Source organism: Rhamphochromis longiceps, linkage group LG10 (assembly GCF_057381845.1).
Source record: "Rhamphochromis longiceps isolate RC_006_pf linkage group LG10, R_longiceps_female_GT1.1, whole genome shotgun sequence".
NCBI lineage: Eukaryota > Metazoa > Chordata > Actinopteri > Cichliformes > Cichlidae > Rhamphochromis > Rhamphochromis longiceps.
In genome coordinates, this window is record NC_140566.1 from 33,003,483 (window position 1) to 33,025,349 (window position 21,867).

Sequence of the window (21,867 nt, forward strand, 5' to 3'; positions counted from 1 at the left end):
GCCACCGCTATTTTCCCACTGACGTACAAATACCGTTCTGCTTTTATGCATGTTGTCATTTAGGAATATATTTTATTGTTTATTAATAAACAGCACACAGTGGTCCCGCTGTTCATCCGTCACTGCTTTGCTTTTTCGCTGATTTTTTATTGCACAGTACAGCATTGCATTCTGCAGCCTGATTGACAAATCTCCTGCGCTTGCCAAATTTATCACGTTTGGTTTTGATAACCATCGCGTCCAATAGAAAAAACAGCACAAAAACACCCATAACTATGAGCCTCATTCGGAAATAGACACCTGCACCGTGAGGGAAAAAGGCGCACGAAAGTGGCGGGCAGATGAAGACAAACCGCGGCATAATAATACTTTTACGTTTTGCAATCTACAAAGGTTTGCACTTTGAGAATCAATTGTGAGAACTGTGACCAATGTTCATGAGTGTGGGGAAAACAGTGTATAAAGTGCGTGGCCAGGGGCTAGTTATTCTGAGAACCCCTGCAATAAATGAGGGACCACTGTCTACTCTACGATTATTATATCCAACCTGTTAACATTTAATACTGTATTGATAGAACAAACTGATTCTGCAGCAGAGCATCCCCAGTCCCTGAGCTCCTGCTGCTGCACCCACAGATATGTACAGCAAGCACTGATACCTTTTTAGTCGGTGGGATTCCCTTGTGATCACCTTTACTAAATATCTACAACCAATCTGATTATATCCTGTTATTGTTTTTTTTTTTTTTTCAATGTTGAAATTAAAATCTAGTAGCAGCCTTCTCATTTCTTTGTGTTTTGTGCTGTTTTACAGGCCCACAGAGGAGGACGGCTCCGAGGCAGATGAGGGACGGGTCCCAGGACGGTCCATCGGCGGTGGAGCTGGCCATCCTGGAGTCCCTGAAGAGGCCACACCAGTCTCCAATGGAGCATTTCCTCCTCAGCCTTGTTCCTGCTCTGGAGAGCAGCTGGTCCTTTTTATTCCTGTCTCTCTGTAAATTCTTATATTTTATATATTTATGTTTAATGTTTTTCTGTTTGAGACTTTTAATATTATTTCAAATAAATGTTTATAATGACTAATGTCTCAGTTCTACTACACAGCAAATGTTGGCACACAACTTGACACATGTAGAATTTATTTCATATTATACTAATGACAAAATATACTGATACAGTGGGATGCAGAAGTTTGGGCAACCTTGTTAATAGACATTATTTTCCTGTATAAATCGTTGGTTGTTACAATAAAAAATGTCAGTTAAATATCATACAGGAGACACACACAGTGATATTTGAGAAGTGAAAAGAAGTTTACTGGATTTACAGAAAGTGTGCAATAATTGTTTAAACAAAATCAAGCAGGTGCATCAATTTGGGCACCACAAAAAAGAAATGAAATGAATATTTAGTGTATATCAATGTGTGTGTCTCCTATATGATATATGGGGTGCCTTTGTCTGGACGTGCTTCCCATCCAGAGCTGCACAGCACAGAGGAAAGTTCCAGCGCTCCTGGAATCCCTCTGTGATGGACCGCCAGTCTCCAGGTGAAGGCACAGCCATGAAGTCGTCCACTAGACAGTCCCAGATGGACGTCGCTGCCTGGGGGGTGATCTGGCTCACCGTGGACACACCGACTCTGAAACTGAACGCGATGGTCCTGAAGGAGTCCCCGGTGACAAGGAACCTGGACAAAATTGTTCAAAATCAGTATTATGTGTACTGCAGTTACAAAATACATTATTCAAATTCCAAAATACTTTTGTGATGTCAGATATAAATCACAAAACATGAATCTTACATAAAACATTTTGTAATTATAAGGATAATTACAAAATGTATATTAGATAATATCTAAAACTGTCACGGCTGCACAGCAGTCGTGTGGTGAATTGAGAAAAGGATCCAAGATGCAGGCACTGACTGGGGTGCGAGTGAAAATTTATTTGCAGAGGTGATAAAGTGACAAAACAGGAAGAGCAGAGCGGGGAGTAAACAAACCTAAACTGGGAAAACTAAAGAACAAAACACTCACGGGAGGAGGAGCGAAATGCACAAAGAGAGATGGCAGAGAGACGCAGAATGAATACCAGGTAACAGAATAATGCAGACTGACATGGAGTTAAACAGACGACGCGACAGAGAGCACAGGAAAACACAGGGCTTAAATACACGGGGAGTAATCAGGGAATGGGCCACAGGAGGGAGACACAGCTGGGAGCAATAAGGCTAACGAGACAGGGGAGAGGTAAAACTGAACACACTGACATGAGACCTGAACTTTCAGAATAAAACAGGAAACTAACAGACACAGAGAACCAGACCGGACACTGAACTTGACAGGCAGACTCATGAGCAGACACAATAACACCATGGACAGACAGAGGGAACACAGAGAAGTGGAAGCAGGCAGGCAAAGAACAGAAACCTAACAAATGGCAAAATCACAACAGAATACACACTCTGAATGAACAAAAGCATAAGGAACACAAAACACTGAGTCCTCAGACTCAGGACCATGACAAAAACAGTTGTGTTTTGTTTTAACTTTAACATATCATAATTTGATTGGTAGCAACTTTCACAACTACAGTGAGCCAATCACTCATAATTCCTAAACATGTCAATCAGGTAGGAATGAAGTAAGACATTAATAGAAATAAAGAGTTGTATGTTGACATGTAGCCCTTTCCTTGCTTAAATCATTAATATTTTTGAAAAATTAATCTGTGATAAGACAGCTTATCAAGATAGAACCATGTAACTAGAGATGAACCAAACTGTTCACAGTTTTATCTAACACTGTTTTAATAAAGGCTGTGACCCCTGCTATAGAGTCTGACAGCTGCAGGGATTATATACAAATATTCAACTATCCCAGAATTAAACCAGGTCTAAATAAAAAGGAGTGAGTATCACTACAAAGGTTAACTCAGTGGTCCTAATGCTCTAGTTTGATATCAGCAAACACCGAGCGCATACATTGATGTGACACCACAGCCATGCTATCATGCAAACACTGATAACAGCATAAATCGAATTAAATCGGGGCTTGATGAGACCTTCTGAGTATCACTAGAAATATTATAAAGAGTCGTCTCTGTACCACAGTTTGCTTTCAGTAAACACCGACAGCATTCACTGTTAGCATAGCACATCCATGTTAGCAGTGTATAACTGGATGGATTAGCATATTAGCACAGATATCAATAAAGGACTACCGTATTAAATACTTTTACTAACCTCAGGCAGACGGACAGGCGCTCTGCAGGTGGGATTGAGCGCCTGTAGTTGGTGTCTAGGCGGGCGATGCTGGGACCGACGAGGGAAAGCAGGTCCTCAAACTGGCCGAGTGAATGACGGTGATAGCGCTGGAATCGGCAGTCATCCAGGCGCAGCTCCTGGAGCAAGTGGTGAAACTCACCAAACTGCTCATGCCTCTGGAGGACCTGATGGACCCAGGTACGGCGAGGACGTCCTTTACGCCGCTACTCTGCTCTCCACAGTACATAGAGAAGGGAGACTCTCTCTTCAAGCGCTAGCTCGATAGCTGCCATCTTGCAAAGATACCGGTCTGGCACAACTCCCTCCCACATTCCTCCCACATTTCCGGTTCACGCGCGTCGATGGATTTTTCTTGGACACGCGTTGAGACGCGAATGTACACGCGTCAAATTAGGGGCGTTTGGGGCGTTTTATTCGCGTCCATCGCGTTCGGTGTGAACACACCGTTAGAGCTCTCACACCAAATGAGGAAGCTGCACATCTGTATTCCCTCCCAGTTCTCACTCCTAAATTGGTCGCATACAGATACGTCCCGAGGACCCGTGTGTGTCACATTTTAACATGCTTTTCGTGCCGCTTTTCAACGTGAAGGGAGGTCAGATGGATTCGGTAGAAGTCACTCAGTGTCTGAAATAGATGCTATGAGGCTGCAGGCAAATGTGCTCTGCTGGTGTCATGACTAAACATGGGGAAAAACAAAGTGTGGACAATCTTGCCAATAAACAGAGTCTTTACTAAACCCAAAAAAAGTTGCGTGGTTCCCTGAACCAGACTAAAGTACAACAGAAAAGGAAAAGTCTAGAAAGTGTCAGTCACGATCGGCCCTCGAGGTCGTATGATTGTGTCAAATTGCTTTACAGAAAGAAGATGGAGGGAAAAGAGACATAAATCAAGAGTGCACCTGTGACTGTGAAAAATGGAGTGGAGTTTCATGCAAGGGCAGATTCATCTGACAGTTCAGTCAAAAGAGGAACTGGAAGGATGCCGGAAGCCTTTCCCCCCCTCAGATTACAGGTGTGCCTCGTCGTGCTCTCTAGTGAGCTCAAAAATGTACGTTTGAAAATCATTGATCTAAAAGGAGAGTGGCCAGAACACGGGGAAGCACCAAATCTAGTATTATGATGCATCCATGCTTTTAAAAATTATACATAACAGAATTATACCACAGTTACATGTGTGTACCAAATTTAACCCCTAATTTGCAAATATATGCACTGAAAGAAACTGGACAAGTTCCTATATATAGTTAACAGTGGGTTCCTTAAGTGGTAAATTGAAAAAAATCCATGTGTGGAAAAAAATGTTGGAAAAAAGAATTTGTGTAAAATTCTTTCATTGTCCTGTATGTTTACAGATGTTTTTTAACTGTGCATACAGAAAAACAAAGATAATCCAGTCGTGGCTGGAATGCAGGAATCTAATAAACAAGAGTCAGCGAATTGTTTCCGTCACAGCAAAAATAAAAGCAAAACAAAATTGACAGTGAAGCTGTGACAGCTTAAGGAAATATGATGGAGGAAGAGAGATGGTGAAGTGCTAGTTACACTCAATTTAAACAGTGATGACAGCAAACCTTGCAGCTGTACCTTGAGGGTTAGACTGGATTTTCCGCCTCAGCGCTGCTCTTGAAGTTTGAATTATTCGGACTGTAACCCTGTTTGCTTTCGACCTTTCGAAGGGCATCAAGTCAGATGTCGGTCGACTGAGCAGATTAAATGTGTGAAAGCTTCTCAAGGATATTTCATTAGCCTTGGCTTTGACATTTTTAATATTAGATTCCTCAAATATTTGTGGAGCTTATCCTAATTTTTGATTTCATACTTAAAAATAATTTAATTTGCTGTTAATATAAATAATTATACATAATTAAAGCACCATCTTCATTCTGATAAACCTGCGAACCATGCCTTCTACATTGTAGTGGACTTATTTTAGGGTTAACCCATCTATTTGGTGAGGTCGGACAATTCAGGGGGTTCCCGAGGCAAAGGTTAGTCTGACTGGAGCCTTCAGGAATACGATATCTGATTTCTGTGGGTGTTTCGGCTCTGTGTTGGGTCACAAGGACATCATTGCTGCTTGTAGACAGTGCATGAATGTAACGTCTGACCAAGGACAGAGCTTCAGAGACTTTATTCCATTTTACGCATTCAGCTGATAGCTGTCCATTATCTGAATCTCATTCATTCATTGCTGTATGTCAGCATGCTACTTTCTCTTCATGCATGTAATCGATATGCTCTTCTTCATACGTGTCTGTCTGTCTGTCTGTCTCCTGCATCGCTGCAGTTATACTGCTCAGATGAACCACAGTTGCTGGACCTACACCTCCAGTTTGGTTCAACCAGGAAGTGCTGAGTAGAGAGCAGTGAGACAATAAAAACAAATCAGGTTTCAGAAGACAAAATATTTTTTAGGCGAGGAAAGAAGAGGGTGAAATTAAGGTGAAGAGTAATGTGATACTTCAGAATATGACAGGGATGTTGCAGGGCTGCTGGTGGTGGTGGATGGGGGGAATTCCCAGACCACCACCATGACCTTCTGTCCCACAATCCATCAGGGCGTCAGAGGCTGCACGGCCACACGCCACGATGACAAATCTGCCTGTCGGCCGAGCACAGCGTGACAACTTGGCATTTTAAGTGCTCAGATTAACTTTGAAATTGGGAAGAAGACATTACAGTCAGTGCTGTGCACAAAGACCGTCTGGAGAGGGGGGTGGGGGTGGGGGGGGTTAATTACATTACATTAAATGTATTCATGAATTTACAGTCTAGTTTAGACGAACTTGAGTTAAATGAGATGAACTGAATGTTGGACTTGTTTCTAAACAGGTTTTCATTTGAGTCACTTTTAAAAGCACCCGAACAATGTTTAGGGGTTTATTTCAATAGAAAACCGTCTCCACTGAGCAAAAAGTTTGACTTTGCTTCACTGCGTCAAAGCAAGAAATCTGTAATTACTGATAATGAACTGTCACACGATTAAAAACCCAGGCGGCGAGTAGTAACATCAGCAATTACTTAGATGTGCACTTTTGTCTCTTTGATATATTTCAGTCCAAAATACAAAAGACTTTTGGTTTTATTTTTACTTCTTTAAGGGAGATATCTCAGCAAAGTGCGACAGTTGTGTTCAGCAGCTAAGTGCTAGCTTCGTCATCGCCTGAATGGTTCTGGGCAGGTAGTTTAGCCTGCATTTACTCAATCTTTTCCACCTGCTGCTGCTGCTGCTTGAAATAAGATCAATGATTCTACTGAGATTTGGCCAAAATGGTTCATTTACAGGCTCTTAACCCCCCAAAAAGGAAAAAAAACAGATGAAAAATGGACTTTTTATAGATGTTTTATAGACTTTCCCTGGAACCCTGGGATCAGCATAAAAGAAAAACCCCAAAGATTTCTGGTCTGAATGGGAATTTAGTGAAGTAAATGTCCTTTGTAAAAACAGCCGTACTGTTCATAAATATCCGATGTAAAATGTGTACACTGGTCACACTCCACCCCCTCTCACTGCTCTCTTTTTACTTCAGAAAAGAAAGAATGAGTCACTTATTGCTCATGACAACTTGAATTATTATGCCCTAAAGGAAGAGTCCGCTTTTAGTACTTACTGAGATTCTGATCTAAAAATACAAGACAGGCCCCGAATGAAAAGTTTTGACATCTGCATCTCAGTGCAACTGATAAAACGGATAATCAGTTTAAAGACTTGAAAGAAAATCAATTTTCATCAGGACTTAAAAAGTGAAATGCACGTTTCTGTGCCATTGTTGTCTTCTCAAAGGGATGTCATGTGATTGTGAGTAGTGATTCTTATCTCAGAGTAATGGTGCAGTGAAGAGGGAACAAAGACTTGTTTTTTTACCCGTTTGTCTTATTTTTCTTGGTCTCTTTCTGTTCTGCTGCAGTGTTTCTGCTTCACTGGGACTCTTGCTTTCCCTTCGCATAGTTGACAGCTAACAAAACACTTTAATTCAACCAGAAGATGTCATTATAATCCATTTATAATCAAAAGTCATTGTTTGAAATTACACTCAAAGTCCCCTCTCTGGCTGTCATTCTAGTCCCATCTTTTAGCTTGCTATTTGTTTTGGCCTGTAGGTGCATAAGGTGATGTTTACTAAACAATAACTGTGTGAATGATGCTGATAATTGAGCTAATTAACCTCTTCAACCCTACAGAGCCATCAGTGGGTCTGTCATTGAAAATGCATTCTGGGAACATGGATTTATTTTCAAGTTATGTTACAGGTAATTTGAGTCGGAATTAAAGGTAATTGAATATAAAACGATACACAAACACTTACAGAGCTGAATTTTTGATTGGATTTTGCACTGCAAATTACAAACTTTATTTAATCTGAATATGAACCGTGCTTCTCTTCCTTTCTTTTTTATTTACATGCAACTATTTAATTTATTTGTCAAACTCAAGACAAGAAAAATGGGGAAACAGGTGAGACAATTTAGTGAAACACATGCAGACATAGGTGGAAGTACAGTATGTAAGTACAGTATGAGGCAAAAAGCGAGTTTGTACAGTTCTGAGGAGCTTGGATGTCAGTATTTGGGTATGACCAACTTTATTGTTCATCAACAGTGTCTGAACCCAGACATGAGCCACAAAAGCCAGTGCATTCCCAGTGCTGGTCCCACACTGACATGAATGGGGAAGGTTATGTCCAGCATCACATCCCATATGGAAAAGAAATAGTAAAAACTTATATGTGATTACTCATGAAAGTGGCCACTTTCATGAGTAAATCATATAAGGCTTACATGATTTACTCATGAAAGTGGCCACTTTCTCATTACTTTCATACATTGTTTTGTATCCAAAACATACAAGTTTCATTATATAATTTTTCAAGGGATCTCAAGGTTCAAGGTTCTTTATTTGTCACATGCATAGTTATACAAGTATAACACACAGTGAAATGTAGCCTGACACGCTCCTCGACATGTGCAAAAATTGGGGGGGGGGGGGGGGGGGGGGGGGTGTAGAGGAGGAACATTATATATATATATATATATATATATATATATATATATATATATATATATATATATATATATAGTATATACACTGGGTGAATGTGCAGTAGTAGCAGTAGTAGCAGCAAGCAGGTGAATTCTGTACATTAATATGAATAGACATATTAATATGAATAGACATCTGACCTGATCTTATATCTGTTTTCACTCTTATATGCTTTTCATACAAGTTTCACACAAGACAGATACAAACTTTATAAGATTTATATATATCTTTTCCATATGGGATGTCAGCAAGGGTATCTGGACAAAAATCTTTAGTAATGTAAATGTGCAGACCATCGAGAATAAGATTTCCATACCAGACCGGTCGAGGTCGGGTTCGAATGAGTGAGAGTAGGGATGCTAAATGCAGGGAGAGTAAATGGAGAGTATCATACAGAGAAGGAAGGTGAGCATATTGTATGTGCAGGAGACAAGGTGGAAGGCAAGCAAGGCCACGAGCACTGGAGATGGACTGGCTGTGGTGAATACACATTTCAGGAACAGGGAGGAACATAAGGAGATGTAAGACTGGTGGAAGGTGCACTCAGGTGGATTACATCTTATGCAGAAAGTTCAATCTGAAAGATTTAGGAGACTCCAAGGTGGCGTCAGGAGGGAATGGATGGTAGTCTGTAGAATGACCTTGGAAATCAAGGGGAGGAAGAGAGTGAAGGCGGATACAGGCATATATAAGTATGCATACAAATTCAGAAGAATATTGATTTCAGGGAGGAGTTGAGGCGGTCTCTGGGTGGTAGAGAGGAGTTACGAGATTATTGGTAAATACGGCTGTTCTGAAGGAAACGAGGTGTTTGGTGTATCCTCTGGACACAGGAAAGTACAGTCCTGATGAAAAGTCGTGAGCCACAACACATTTTTGATTGGAAAGGGTGAAGTGATTTGTTGAAAGGTGCACATGAAAATGCAGTATGTAAGGCAAAAACAGAGTTTGTACTATTTTTAAGAGCTCAAAATTCAATACTTAGTATGACCAACTTTAATCTTCAACACAGCCTGAACTCTGAGGCAGCTTCATGTCATTCCTTTAAGTAATCTTCAAGAATGATTCTCGAGGTTTCCTGAAGGGCTCTCAGAGCTCTTCTTCATATGTCTGCTGTCTTTCTAGATGATATTGTATTGAAGGTACTTTCCTGTGTTTATAATTCCATAATTTTTACAAGATCTCCAACACAAAACCAACAAACAGCAAGTGCAGATCCAAACTATGACATAGCCTCCACTGTGTTTTACAGGCTGTAGACACTGACTGACCTCCTTTGTACATATTGATGATAATTTGAACAAAAACCTTTAGATCCTCAGATCTGATCCCTCGGATTTTTGACACACCTCAGCCTTTTCTGCCCATTTCCCTTCCTTAAGAATGACGTCTTGACAGTTAGTGAACAGTCAGTGGATTAACTTAAGAGCCAGACGGCTCTCTGAGGTCATGTGTCAGGTCTTTGCTGGATTTTTTTTCTGTATGATTTAAGTACACGACTTTCAGATACGATTCATCTGCTGTAAATCGTTTTAGGCTCACCCCTTTTTCTTTTGTCCTTCACTTGCTGTCTGTTGTGTAGATGTCCAAAGAAAAACTTCGAAAGACCTTCAGAAAGCCCGGAGAACTTCCTTGAGGCCACTTTAAGAAATTATAGAACAGTCTGGCTCCTTGAAAGCAAAATACTTGGAAATGACAGGAGGCTCAAGACTTTTGCACAGCACTGTGTGGCATACAGTGGGGCAAAAAAGTATTTAGTCAGCCACCGATTGTGCAAGTTCCCCCACTTAAAATGATGACAGAGGTCAGTAATTTGCACCAGAGGTACACTTCAACTGTGAGAGACAGAATGTGAAAAAAAAAAATCCATGAATCTACATGGTAGGATTTGTAAAGAATTTATTCGTAAATTAGGGTGGAAAATAAGTATTTGGTCACCTCAAACAAGGAAAATCTCTGGCTCTCACAGACCTGTAACGTCTTCTGTAAGAAGCTTTTCTGTCCCCCACTCGTTACCTGTATGAATGGCAGCTGTTTGAACTCATCATCTGTATAAAAGACACCTGTCCACAGCCTCAAACAGTCAGACTCCAAACTCCGCCATGGCCAAGACCAAAGAGCTTCCGAAGGACACCAGGAAAAGTATTGTAGACCTGCACCAGACTGGGAAGAGTGAATCTACAATAGGCAAGCAGCTTGGTGTGAAAAAATCAACTGTGGGAGCAATCATCAGAAAATGGAAGACATACAAGACCACTGATAATCTCCCTCGATCTGGGGCTCCACGCAAGATCTCATCCCGTGGGGTCAAAATGATCATGAGAACGGTGAGCAAAGATCCCAGAACCACACGGGGGGACCTGGTGAATGACCTGCAGAGAGCTGGGACCAAAGTAACAAAGGTCACCATCAGTAACACACTACAACGGCAGGGAATCAAATCCCGCAGTGCCAGACGTGTTCCGCTGCTGAAGCCAGTGCATGTCCAGGCCCGTCTGAAGTTTGCCAGAGAGCACATGGATGATACAGCAGAGGATTGGGAGAATGTCATGTGGTCAGATGAAACCAAAGTAGAACTTTTTGGTATAAACTCAACTCGTCGTGTTTGGAGGAAGAAGAATACTGAGTTGCATCCCAAGAACACCATACCTACTGTGAAGCATGGGGGTGGAAACATCATGCTATGGGGCTTTTTTTTCTGCCAAGGGGACAGGACGACTGATCCGTGTTAAGGACAGAATGAATGGGGCCATGTATCGTGAGATTTTGAGCCAAAACCTCCTTCCATCAGTGAGAACTTTGAAGATGAAACGAGGCTGGGTCTTCCAACATGACAATGATCCAAAACACACCGCCCGGGCAACAAAGGAGTGGCTCCGTAAGAAGCATTTGAAAGTCCTGGAGTGGCCTAGCCAGTCTCCAGACCTCAACCCCATAGAAAATCTGTGGCGGGAGTTGAAAGTCCGTGTTGCTCGGCGACAGCCCCAAAACATCACTGCTCTCGAGAAGATCTGCATGGAGGAATGGGCCAAAATACCAGCTACTGTGTGTGCAAACCTGGTAAAGACCTATAGTAAACGTTTGACCTCTGTTATTGCCAACAAAGGTTATGTTACAAAGTATTGAGTTGTATTTTTGTTATTGACCAAATACTTATTTTCCACCCTGATTTACGAATAAATTCTTTACAAATCCTACCATGTGGATTCATGGATTTTTTTTTCACATTCTGTCTCTCACAGTTGAAGTGTACCTCTGGTGCAAATTACTGACCTCTGACATCATTTTAGGTGGGGGAACTTGCACAATCGGTGGCTGACTAAATACTTTTTGCCCCACTGTATGTGGTTTGGGTGGTATGTTAAACATTTCCAAACAACCAGCAAAATGACAATGACAGTATGTTAAAACCCAATGCAGAAATATCAACCGCCTACATGTGACATGTTTAGGGAACATACGGAGATTGTAACCACAACATCTCCCCAAATGTGCACAGAGCTGGTTAAGCTGAAGTCAAACAGGTGTAAACAGCAGTGCCTCATCAACACAAGACATAAATGTCAAACATGGCAGAAAATCATTCAGCCCAAAGAGCGTCAGATCAATCAGAAAATCAAAATACGTCACAAAAAATAAACGTTAAGCAGAATAATTCTCATTAGAACTGATTCGAATGTTGAGCGTACCGAAGCGTGAAAGATGTGCTGCTGTGTGTCGCTGTATGTGGTGTGAGCACGTACCTCCAGCACCGCCCTTGTGCCTTGTTGGGGGCTCAGCAGATTGCCTTGTTATTCTTGTTTTTCATTAGTCATGCAGGTTGTGGTGCCGCGCTGGGCGGTTTAGGTCATGTTGCTCCCAGGAGGGCCTCATCCCGCTCCTACGACCTCGCGCACAACATTCGCATCGTGATGACAACTGTGAGCAAAGCCGTCGCATCTGTTGCAGCCTGTTTAGCTCTCCGCTCAGGTATCACGAGGCCATCTCTAACATATGCAGGGGAAGAATACTAACATTAATTTGAACTGTGTATAGTGAGAATATGAGAAATGCGTACATTAAACTGAAGCTGCGTTACATGCTGCTGCAGGACGGTGTCTGAGCTTCAGGCATGTCGCAGTCACGTTTCCAAAGCCTGAGCACCAGCGCAGCAGCACACATCTAAAGGAAAAGTTCAAATTCATTTCCATTACACTTTGCTTTCTAATGCAGCAACCACAAATAAATATTAAGTTACATTAAATATAAATCAAGGTTACTTTTCACTTAATTGCAGTCCTTCAGTTGGGTTAATGAAAAGCTTTACTGCAATCTAATTATCCTTTCAGTGCAGCATTTTGTAGGGTGAATACTAAAATACCTCCTGTTTTAAAGGGTTTCTGGTAAGAAAATCATTATTCAGAGGATATAAGTGCGTCATCAGTCCTGCAGACCACTGTGGAACTGGTGCTTCTGTGACGCTAGTGGCATGCTGGCTGAGAAAACTGTATGTTCCCATACTGAATGGACCTGATGAAAAGTTCTCTTTCCCGGGGCATCAAATCCTCCGATCCTGCTGTTCTGCTGTTCACCAACATCCTACATGCACAAAGTACATGTATGTAGGATAAACCTGCACAGTGGTGTCTGTGCACGTTTATGGCAGTGCATACACTTGTCTGTCACACCCACCTCCACACATTTAGATGCTTGTTCAGGACCCTTTGGTGTCACATGCCATGCTTTTAGTGTAAGCTGACATTTTTCAACAATCTACAGTTGCCATGACGTCTATTTTAACCCAAGCTGCAACCTTCTTGCCTACACAGGATTCATATAGGTTGTTATCAGTTGTATTTGTTTATTTGCTTGTTATGTGTCATATTTGTACTTTCTCTGCCCTTTTGGACGGTTCTCTCTTGAATCCAGACTGTTACCTGGGTAAACGATGGATAATTCAGTAATAGTAAAATGCATTTGGGATAGTATTACAGTGTGTCAGGTTGATTGCAGAACGTCAGTATTTGACCCCTTGGCAGGAGTCAGTACATTACATATACTACAGTCAATACTCTGCTTGGTTTTGTCACCCGGACATTATGTTCATCACAGCACATAAAACGATGCTAATCTGCTCTTTTATTTATTTTTTTGCTACGTTTTCATTCTTTAGCAATATCACTCAAAAAGTCAGATTTGTCTGGATATTTTTTTTTTTTTTTTTAACCAAAGGTGGGAGCTCAGATCCCGATAATGATTCAGGCGTTTATCCTGCACTATTGTGCGACAGGGCAGGATTGTTCATTCTACGTCATGTGTCCACAAGTACAAAGTTGACATAAGAAAAAATTGGAACTATTATCTTAATTTTGTCAAGAAAATCTCATAAAGTGAAGGTCCCTGTGGTCCGGAGGGCACTCTCAGCACTGCTGGGAGTTTAGGACTGTTGGGCTGCTATTCTTTCAGATCTTGTGGATTTCCTGAGTCTACAATTATTATTCATAACTGCTTCATGAACACTTCAGAGTGGAAAAGGTAATCTGCTTGCATGCTGTCACATAAACGGAGAGGCCCAGGCCTGGTGGAACCTTTAGCTGAAGGTCTATGAGGCAAAGGTAATGAAACGTCTATAAGAGGTTTATTCAGATGTTGTTGTTCTAATCACTTTAGTCTGTTTGTCATCTTGGATTATCTCCTAAATCTCACCGAACCCCATTGGTGTGGTGGTATTTTCTTTTACTTTCTTGATTGTTCACTAATTTGTGTCACTTTCTTAAATCATCTTGGCAACTTACAGTCGATTTATTCCCCCACTTTCCTCTGAACTTGCTGTTTTCTTTCTCCTTGTTCAGCTCTTGTTCAGCAGCGAGAAGAATTAATGAGAGAAGAACACTGAGCTGCTTTTCCTGATCTGTGCGTAAAGGTCAAATAGTGGGGAGAGTCAAAGCTGGATAATAACTGGAGATGAAAACCAAGTTCAAGTAGCTGCTGCTTGGTGTATTATGAGAGTGTGTGTGTGTGTGTGTGTGTGTGTGTGTGTGTGTGTGTGTGTGTGTGCGCACAAGTGTGTGCACGATGCAGGTTTTAAATTTACATGTGTGTTTTGTAACTGAGCAGCTGCCAATGAAGAAATGGGGCGTGGCCACATGTTGTAGCAAGTAACATGTAACAAATAATTTGACAGTTTGTGCTGCAGACATTTTTTGGTCACGTTTAGATGACAACGGCACTTGTGATTGCTTGTATGCATTTCTTTTGCTTTTAGGGCACCAAATAATGAAAACTGTGGTATTTTGTGCTGGAGTGGATGATCACACAGGAGAGGTGTTCCGTCTGTATGTGAGCTTTCTCAAAAAGCTTGTTAGCAGATGACAATGACCCTTCCGATGCAAAATGTAGGGAAGCTGTGACTCAAAGTTTTGTAGCATTCCAAAACTGGCATCCATGGCCTCTTCACACGGTGAGTTTTAGCCGGTGTGCAGAGGTGAGGAAGTTTAAACTTCTTTCTGAAGCATTTTTTCCCTTAGTTACACAACAGTCACTTTGGATACTTATAACTAAACGCATTCCTCTAGAGAGAGTCCATTGTGTTTGCAGTGTTTCCCTCCTATTCAAACTAATGGCATCTCTCTTCACGGCTGGCAATGCGTCCTATCTTCCATTCTGGCCCATAGACTGTATATAAAAGATGGCTGTAGAAACTTTGTCATGGCCCAGCAGATTGTGGATATGCGTTATGAAGCCTCGGCTTTTCTTTACAGCTGTTAACACCTTGTGTTGTTCTGTTTTTAAACAGAAGTGGTCATATTTAGATCAGATATTAGGGGTGCTGATAGACTCCAAGTTTAGCACTTACTAGTAAATGACAGGCTAATGCTGAAACATCACAAAAAGTGAACACAGACTTGTGTGCTCTGTTTGACACAGCTTCATGTGAATTTCGCCAGAAAATTTCATTCAGAATGCTCCTAAAAACACCGACACTACAAGTAAGAGGATTGGCGACTTTAATTTGCATCAAGAATTCTTAGCACCCACTTGGCACCTGCCACATGTTCTCAATTTTTAATTAGCTTTGCTCTGTTATGAAATTTAAAGTGTGAGCTTTGAAAAAAACATACGCATTTGTACTGATAAAGTGCCAGTCCCACAGGCCTTTAGACTGAATGGCAAACCATTTCCGATCTCTGGTCACAAGCTACAGCACAATAAGTTTCTCAGCTAGTTGGTGAGTGATTGCAGGCAGTTGCTGTGAAGGCCTCAGTCACACAGGCCTGACCGTTCAGCGATCCCCGTGGCAATCACAGCTTGGGAGAAATGTGTTTACCCCAACTGGGGTGGTCAGTCGGGGTCACCACCCAGCCTTGATTGTCTGTGACTCATATCTAAAAGGGAAAGCAGATGAAGAGAATAGTTTTTTTAAATCAGGTTGTAAATGTGCTTCTTTTTGCTGTAGAGTGTTTCAACATGGGAGTCTTTGTGAAACATCTCAAAGTGTTACAGCAGCAGTAGCGCTTTTATCTGCATGCTTGTGTGTGCACTTTAGCTCAGTGTGTCCCTTGTCAGGAGGGGTGAGTGTTTAACAAATGACTGCCAACCCGGGGACACAGGGGCCAGGGACCTCTGTTAGGGAGTCGGCCAACAATAAATCTCAAAAATCAATATGACAGGGCCTGGAGTAATCAGTATCAATGATTTTAAACCGGAATAAGTCCCTTGGGGTGAAGAATGATAAAATTCTCTGAGTTCAAAGTCTGAAAAAACATCCTGAAGGATGGAAATGAAGGATGGAGAAGAGGAAGAAAAAAAGGAGGAAAGAGAGAGAGAGAGATTATTGATGCTTTTTACCCAGAAGGCCTTGCAGCAGGGTTAGGATCTCTGTTCTGTTTTCTCTGTTTGTGCCTTTTTCCCTTCTTTCCTCCTCTTACTTTTCATCCGTCACTCTTCTGCTGTCTCATCTGGTCGTCTTCACTCTTACCTACTCTTCCTTTCATGCTTTCTTACTCTAAATCTTTGCAGCTCTTTCTCTGGTTTTGTCTTTAGCGACTCCATCGCTGCTTTTTTTTAAAAAAATTTTGTAGTCTGTTCCACTTTTTCTGCCCCACAGGATTTAGTTTTGATTGATAGTGAGTTTTTCTCTCCTTTTCCGCCTTCTAGTTTACTTTTAATGATCCATTAGGAGACGAAATCTACAGATCAAATTTCAAAATGGAACTTGTGACTTATTAAAATCCTATTTCGTCATTCAGGAGATAAAATATGTGTTGAGAAAAACACCAACATGATAAAGCCAATTACAGAACTGTTGCATGAAATATTTACACTCATTCTTGTAAAATTAGACTATAACAAAACATCAGATTTAAGGAGGTCTTAAATCTCTGTGGACACGTCTGCCCAATACTAAATGGAAGGTGTCAAAAATGAGAAGGGGAAAGAGGGAGAGCGCGCCACGCTTTAGCAGGCAGAGAAGACTGGTTATAGGACCCCCTCAGCTAATCACTGACTAATCATTTAATCTAAAAACCACTCAAAATAAATGGTAAATAAACTGGTCCTTATACAGCCCTTTCCTCCTCTGCCTGATCACTTTATACAGCATGCCTTATTTACCTGTTCATACCGGTTCCTATCTAACTTTCTAGCTAACACTGCGATGGATGCATTGGAGAGCAATTTCAGGTGAGTATTTTGCACAAGGATATTTGGCATGCAGACTGAAGCAGCCGGGGATCGAAACACAGACTTTCTGATTAGTAGATGACCTGCTCCACCTCCTGAGCCGCGGCCGCCCCAATCAAGTAATGTCCTAATAATAGATGATGTCTTCGTGATAGCATTTCAGCAAAGATGTTACCTCTCATGTGTTTCTCTGGAAGCAGCCAAAGCCCAAAGATGAGTGGTCAACGCTGGACTGAAAAGAAATCAGATCATTTCCAATATCAGAAATCTTGACCCAGGTTTTTTAGAGGTTCTGTATATTCGCATTAATAATTGCATTCATTCCTAACCACTTATTTTTTTTAGCTAAACAAAGATTCTGCACAAAAGATGTATCAATTGCTGTGTTCACTTGATTTGAGTTGGTGTCAGTTTTCTTTTGTTCGTTATATTCTTTCTCCACGCGAGAGGCGCTGCTGGCAGGAACAATTGGCTGATTTGGGTTTCATGTGCAGTAGCTCCAAGTCTCTGGAACAGTGGCCTGTGCCCTTTGCTGAAGACAGTATTTAATCACTTTTCCCCTCTTCCTTGGCACTGGTTGAAAATATGTTGAATGGCAGCCCTGCCATGCTTGAAACATCTGGGCCCCACTGTGGGTAAATGTCAACAAATAACATTCAGTCAGCGTTTTAAACATTTATCTGCCCCGGAGTTTCTCTTTGCACAGACTCCTCCACCCCCCTCCTATTCAGCTGCATCTGCCCTGGGTTCCCCACTGGATGTATTTTAAACCTACAGGGAGTGCAGAATTATTAGGCAAATGAGTATTTTGTCCACATCATCCTCTTCATGCATGTTGTCTTACTCCAAGCTGTATAGGCTCGAAAGCCTACTACCAATTAAGCATATTAGGTGATGTGCATCTCTATAATGAGAAGGGGTGTGGTCTAATGACATCAACACCCTATATCAGGTGTGCGTAATTATTAGGCAACGTCCTTTCCTTTGGCAAAATGGGTCAAAAGAAGGACTTGACAGGCTCAGAAAAGTCAAAAATAGTGAGATATCTTGCAGAGGGATGCAGCAGTCTCAAAATTGCAAAGCTTCTGAAGCGTGATCATCGAGCAATCAAGCGTTTCATTCAAAATAGTCAACAGGGTCGCAAGAAGCGTGTGGAAAAACCAAGGCGCAAAATAACTGCCCATGAACTGAGAAAAGTCAAGCGTGCAGCTGCCAAGATGCCACTTGCCACCAGTTTGGCCATATTTCAGAGCTGCAACATCACTGGAGTGCCCAAAAGCACAAGGTGTGCAATACTCAGAGACATGGCCAAGGTAAGAAAGGCTGAAAGACGACCACCACTGAACAAGACACACAAGCTGAAACGTTAAGACTGGGCCAAGAAATATCTCAAGACTGGTTTTTCTAAGGTTTTATGGACTGATGAAAAGAGAGTGAGTCTTGATGGGCCAGATGGATGGGCCCGTGGCTGGATTGGTAAAGGGCAGAGAGCTCCAGTCCGACTCAGACGCCAGCAAGGTGGAGGTGGAGTACTGGTTTGGGCTGGTATCATCAAAGATGAGCTTGTGGGGCCTTTTCGGGTTGAGGATGGAGTCAAGCTCAACTCCCAGTCCTACTGCCAGTTTCTGGAAGACACCTTCTTCAAGCAGTGGTACAGGAAGAAGTCTGCATCCTTCAAGAAAAACATGATTTCCATGCAGGACAATGCTCCATCACACGCGTCCAAGTACTCCACAGCGTGACTGGCAAGAAAGGGTATAAAAGAAGAAAAACTAATGACATGGCCACCTTGTTCACCTGATCTGAACCCCATTGAGAACCTGTGGTCCATCATCAAATGTGAGATTTACAAGGAGGGAAAACAGTACACCTCTCTGAACAGTGTCTGGGAGGCTGTGGTTGCTGCTGCACGCAATGTTGATGGTGAACAGATCAAAACACTGACAGAATCCATGGATGGCAGGCTTTTGAGTGTCCTTGCAAAGAAAGGTGGCTATATTGGTCGCTGATTTGTTTTTGTTTTGTTTTTGAATGTCAGAAATGTATATTTGTGAATGTGGAGATGTTATATTGGTTTCACTGGTAAAAATAAATAATTGAAATGGGTATATATTTGTTTTTTGTTAAGTTGCCTAATAATTATGCACAGTAATAGTCACCTGCACACACAGATATCCCCCTAAAATAGCTAAAACTAAAAACAAACTAAAAACTACTTCCAAAAACATTCAGCTTTGATATTAATGAGTTTTTTGGGTTCATTGAAAACATGGTTGTTGTTCAATAATAAAATTATTTCTCAATAATACAACTTGCCTAATAATTCTGCACCCCCTGTAGATAACACCCTAATACCCTTACACTCACTGCAGCCAGAGCTCCACAGGCATTCATTTCAAATATTTTTTGCTTCTTTTTTTTCTAGCAGATAAATGTTGGCATCTGGAATAACTCACATTCAAAGGAATGCAAACCTCTGAATGCAGAGCAGGCAGGCCTCATTTTGGCTCCAGTGATACCAGGAGGCACAGCGAGGCTGGCAAGCCTGACTGTTCCAGCTGCACAGCATGTATTTCACCATCATGATATATACTTAGATGGTAAAACATGCATCCATCTATCTCTCCCTCATCCATCCATCCATCCATGACCACTCCCTGGTTAGGGTCTCATCGACTTTCAAAACTAACATGATGACGCCTTAACAAACACTCTCATCCTGGGCTATTTGACCTCAGTGAATCACATGATAGGGTGGGGTTAGCTTTCACAACAGGTTCACCCGAAACCTTGGTTGATTGAGACCCACACATGTTTTCACACCTTGGCTCATGTGATTAGGTAGAGGATCAACAGGGGGTCCACGGCCCTCCTGGAGACACTCCCACAGAGCTTAAATTCTGGGACCCTCCTCCAAATGCTCTTAGAACTGAATAAGGTTCTTAGATGAGAGGTGAAACACCTTCAAGGAAACTTAAAGAAGTCCAGATGCTTTTCTCTTCGAGCTCCTCAGACTATGATGACCTGGATGACTGAGAACCTTCACAGACAACTAACATGATGATTTCTCAACTTTAGGCTTTAAAAACAGAACTCAACAAATCCACACATGTGATAAACAGGATCATTTTTAAAATCTAGAAGATGAATGTATTTTGTGCATTTTAACTGAAACCTAAACTAAAAATGTGTGGGTTCAAACCTGGCTGTTGGATATCTGAATATGGAAGTGCAGAGTTCACAGGCAAAGTACCAGAAGGTTTGGTTTATGGAAGGAAACAGTTTTTGAAACATCGGCAATAATTTAACAACAAGTGAGCTTTTTAAAAATATATATCTGGGTTCATAAACATTATCTGACATGTGGAAGAGGAACAGCTGTATTAACGGCATATTCAGGCTAAACCCTGAAAAACTGTCAGCAGACAGATCCAGATTTATTTTTCTTTTTTTCCACTTTGACTCCATTTTTATGTGAATCATATCCATTACCACGACAACAGAAGCCTGGACACCAAGGGAGCTGATAGAGAACCATACGACTAAAGGCTGGATCTAGAAGGTCGGCAGAATAAAAATCAAGCAGTCACAGATTAATTCATTTTCTAAGATGACTAAATTAATAAATACTTCCAGAATAAATTTTCCAAGTATAATTGGATGGACTTTAACCTGTGTGGGTGGGCTGTCCAAGTAAATTCTACCTGTGGGAAACTGGATGTTAGCCTGACCCAAACACTGAACCTGCAGCCCGGTGAATGTTATTATCCTAAGATTATACCACGTTAATCCTACAAAACTAACAGCAACTAGAGATGGACCGATCTGATATTACGTATCGGTATCGGTCCGATACTGACCTAAATTACTGGATCGGATATCGGAGAAAAATAAAAAATGTAATCCGATCCATTAAATATCACGAAAGCACCTCACAAAACTTGCAACACCCCGTAACTCACCTCAGAACGTTAGCACGTCGGAGCAGTATGCATCACCTGATAGAGCAGCTGTGGCATGCGGGACCTGATGGTGGTCTGGATAGCATGTGGAGCTTCGCTAGCAACCCGGCATTTCATCTCCGACAAAGTTATCCCCGAGAGAAGTAAAGCAAGTGTGTAAGTCAATCTCTGAATGTTTGTAAAGCATTCCTGCGTTAAGCTTAACAAGCGACTGCCTCTTCTTGCTGCTACTTCAATCGTGAAACTGCTTAAATCAGCTGATCGGCTTTTCTGTCGCGAGTCTGTCTCTCGTTTGTTTTTGGTCCACTTTGCACCAGAAAGAGGAAACCAGCGGCTGAACAACAGCAGCACGTTTAAGCTTGATCAGCTGTTGTAAGAATTTATTTAATATTACTTTCTACTCGAGGATCTTTTTCTACGTAGCTGACGGCTGGTAACTGTGCAGGGGCGGATCTAGCAAAGTTTAGCCAGGGGGGCCGATAGGGCATTAACTGGGAAAAGGGGGCACAAAGACATACTTTTCTTTCTTATTCTCATTTAAAATGTCGAGCTTTTAATAAATAATTATCTGACACCCAAAGTTTTAATTTGATGTAAAATGAATAGAAGTCAATTACTGTACATAGTGACTATTAAGTCTAATATATATACCCTAGTAAGCTATAGTACTTTTTACTTTGGGAAGGTACCATCTGTGCAGTCTGCAATTTTGTTGAAGAAAGATGTTGAATCTATTTAATATTTCTTGAAAAATAATTGATTTCTGTGCATTTTTTTTCACACTGCATCAAATTAAGGTTGATTACGTCGATTAAGCATCATGAGGTGGCGCGTGAGGGGTGGTTCCCTATTTTTTATTTATTTAATTTTGTTGTTGCTGGGAGTTGGAACCCTATTAGTTAGGTTGCTTAATA

At 41.5% G+C, this 21,867-nt stretch overlaps 1 protein-coding gene and 1 long non-coding RNA gene across 2 annotated transcripts in view; one reads left to right on the forward strand and one right to left on the reverse strand.

Annotated features, from left to right (window-relative positions):
* The window catches only part of sgcd (sarcoglycan, delta (dystrophin-associated glycoprotein)), a 343,513-nt gene that overhangs the window by 50,275 nt on the left and 271,371 nt on the right, over positions 1 to 21,867 (forward strand). The window lies entirely within an intron of this gene.
* LOC146661241 (uncharacterized) lies at positions 1,123 to 3,464 on the reverse strand. Its single transcript, XR_014913477.1, has 2 exons — positions 3,246 to 3,464; positions 1,123 to 1,689 (listed from the first exon to the last, which is right to left on the reverse strand). It is a non-coding gene; the product is annotated as an uncharacterized LOC146661241 (long non-coding RNA).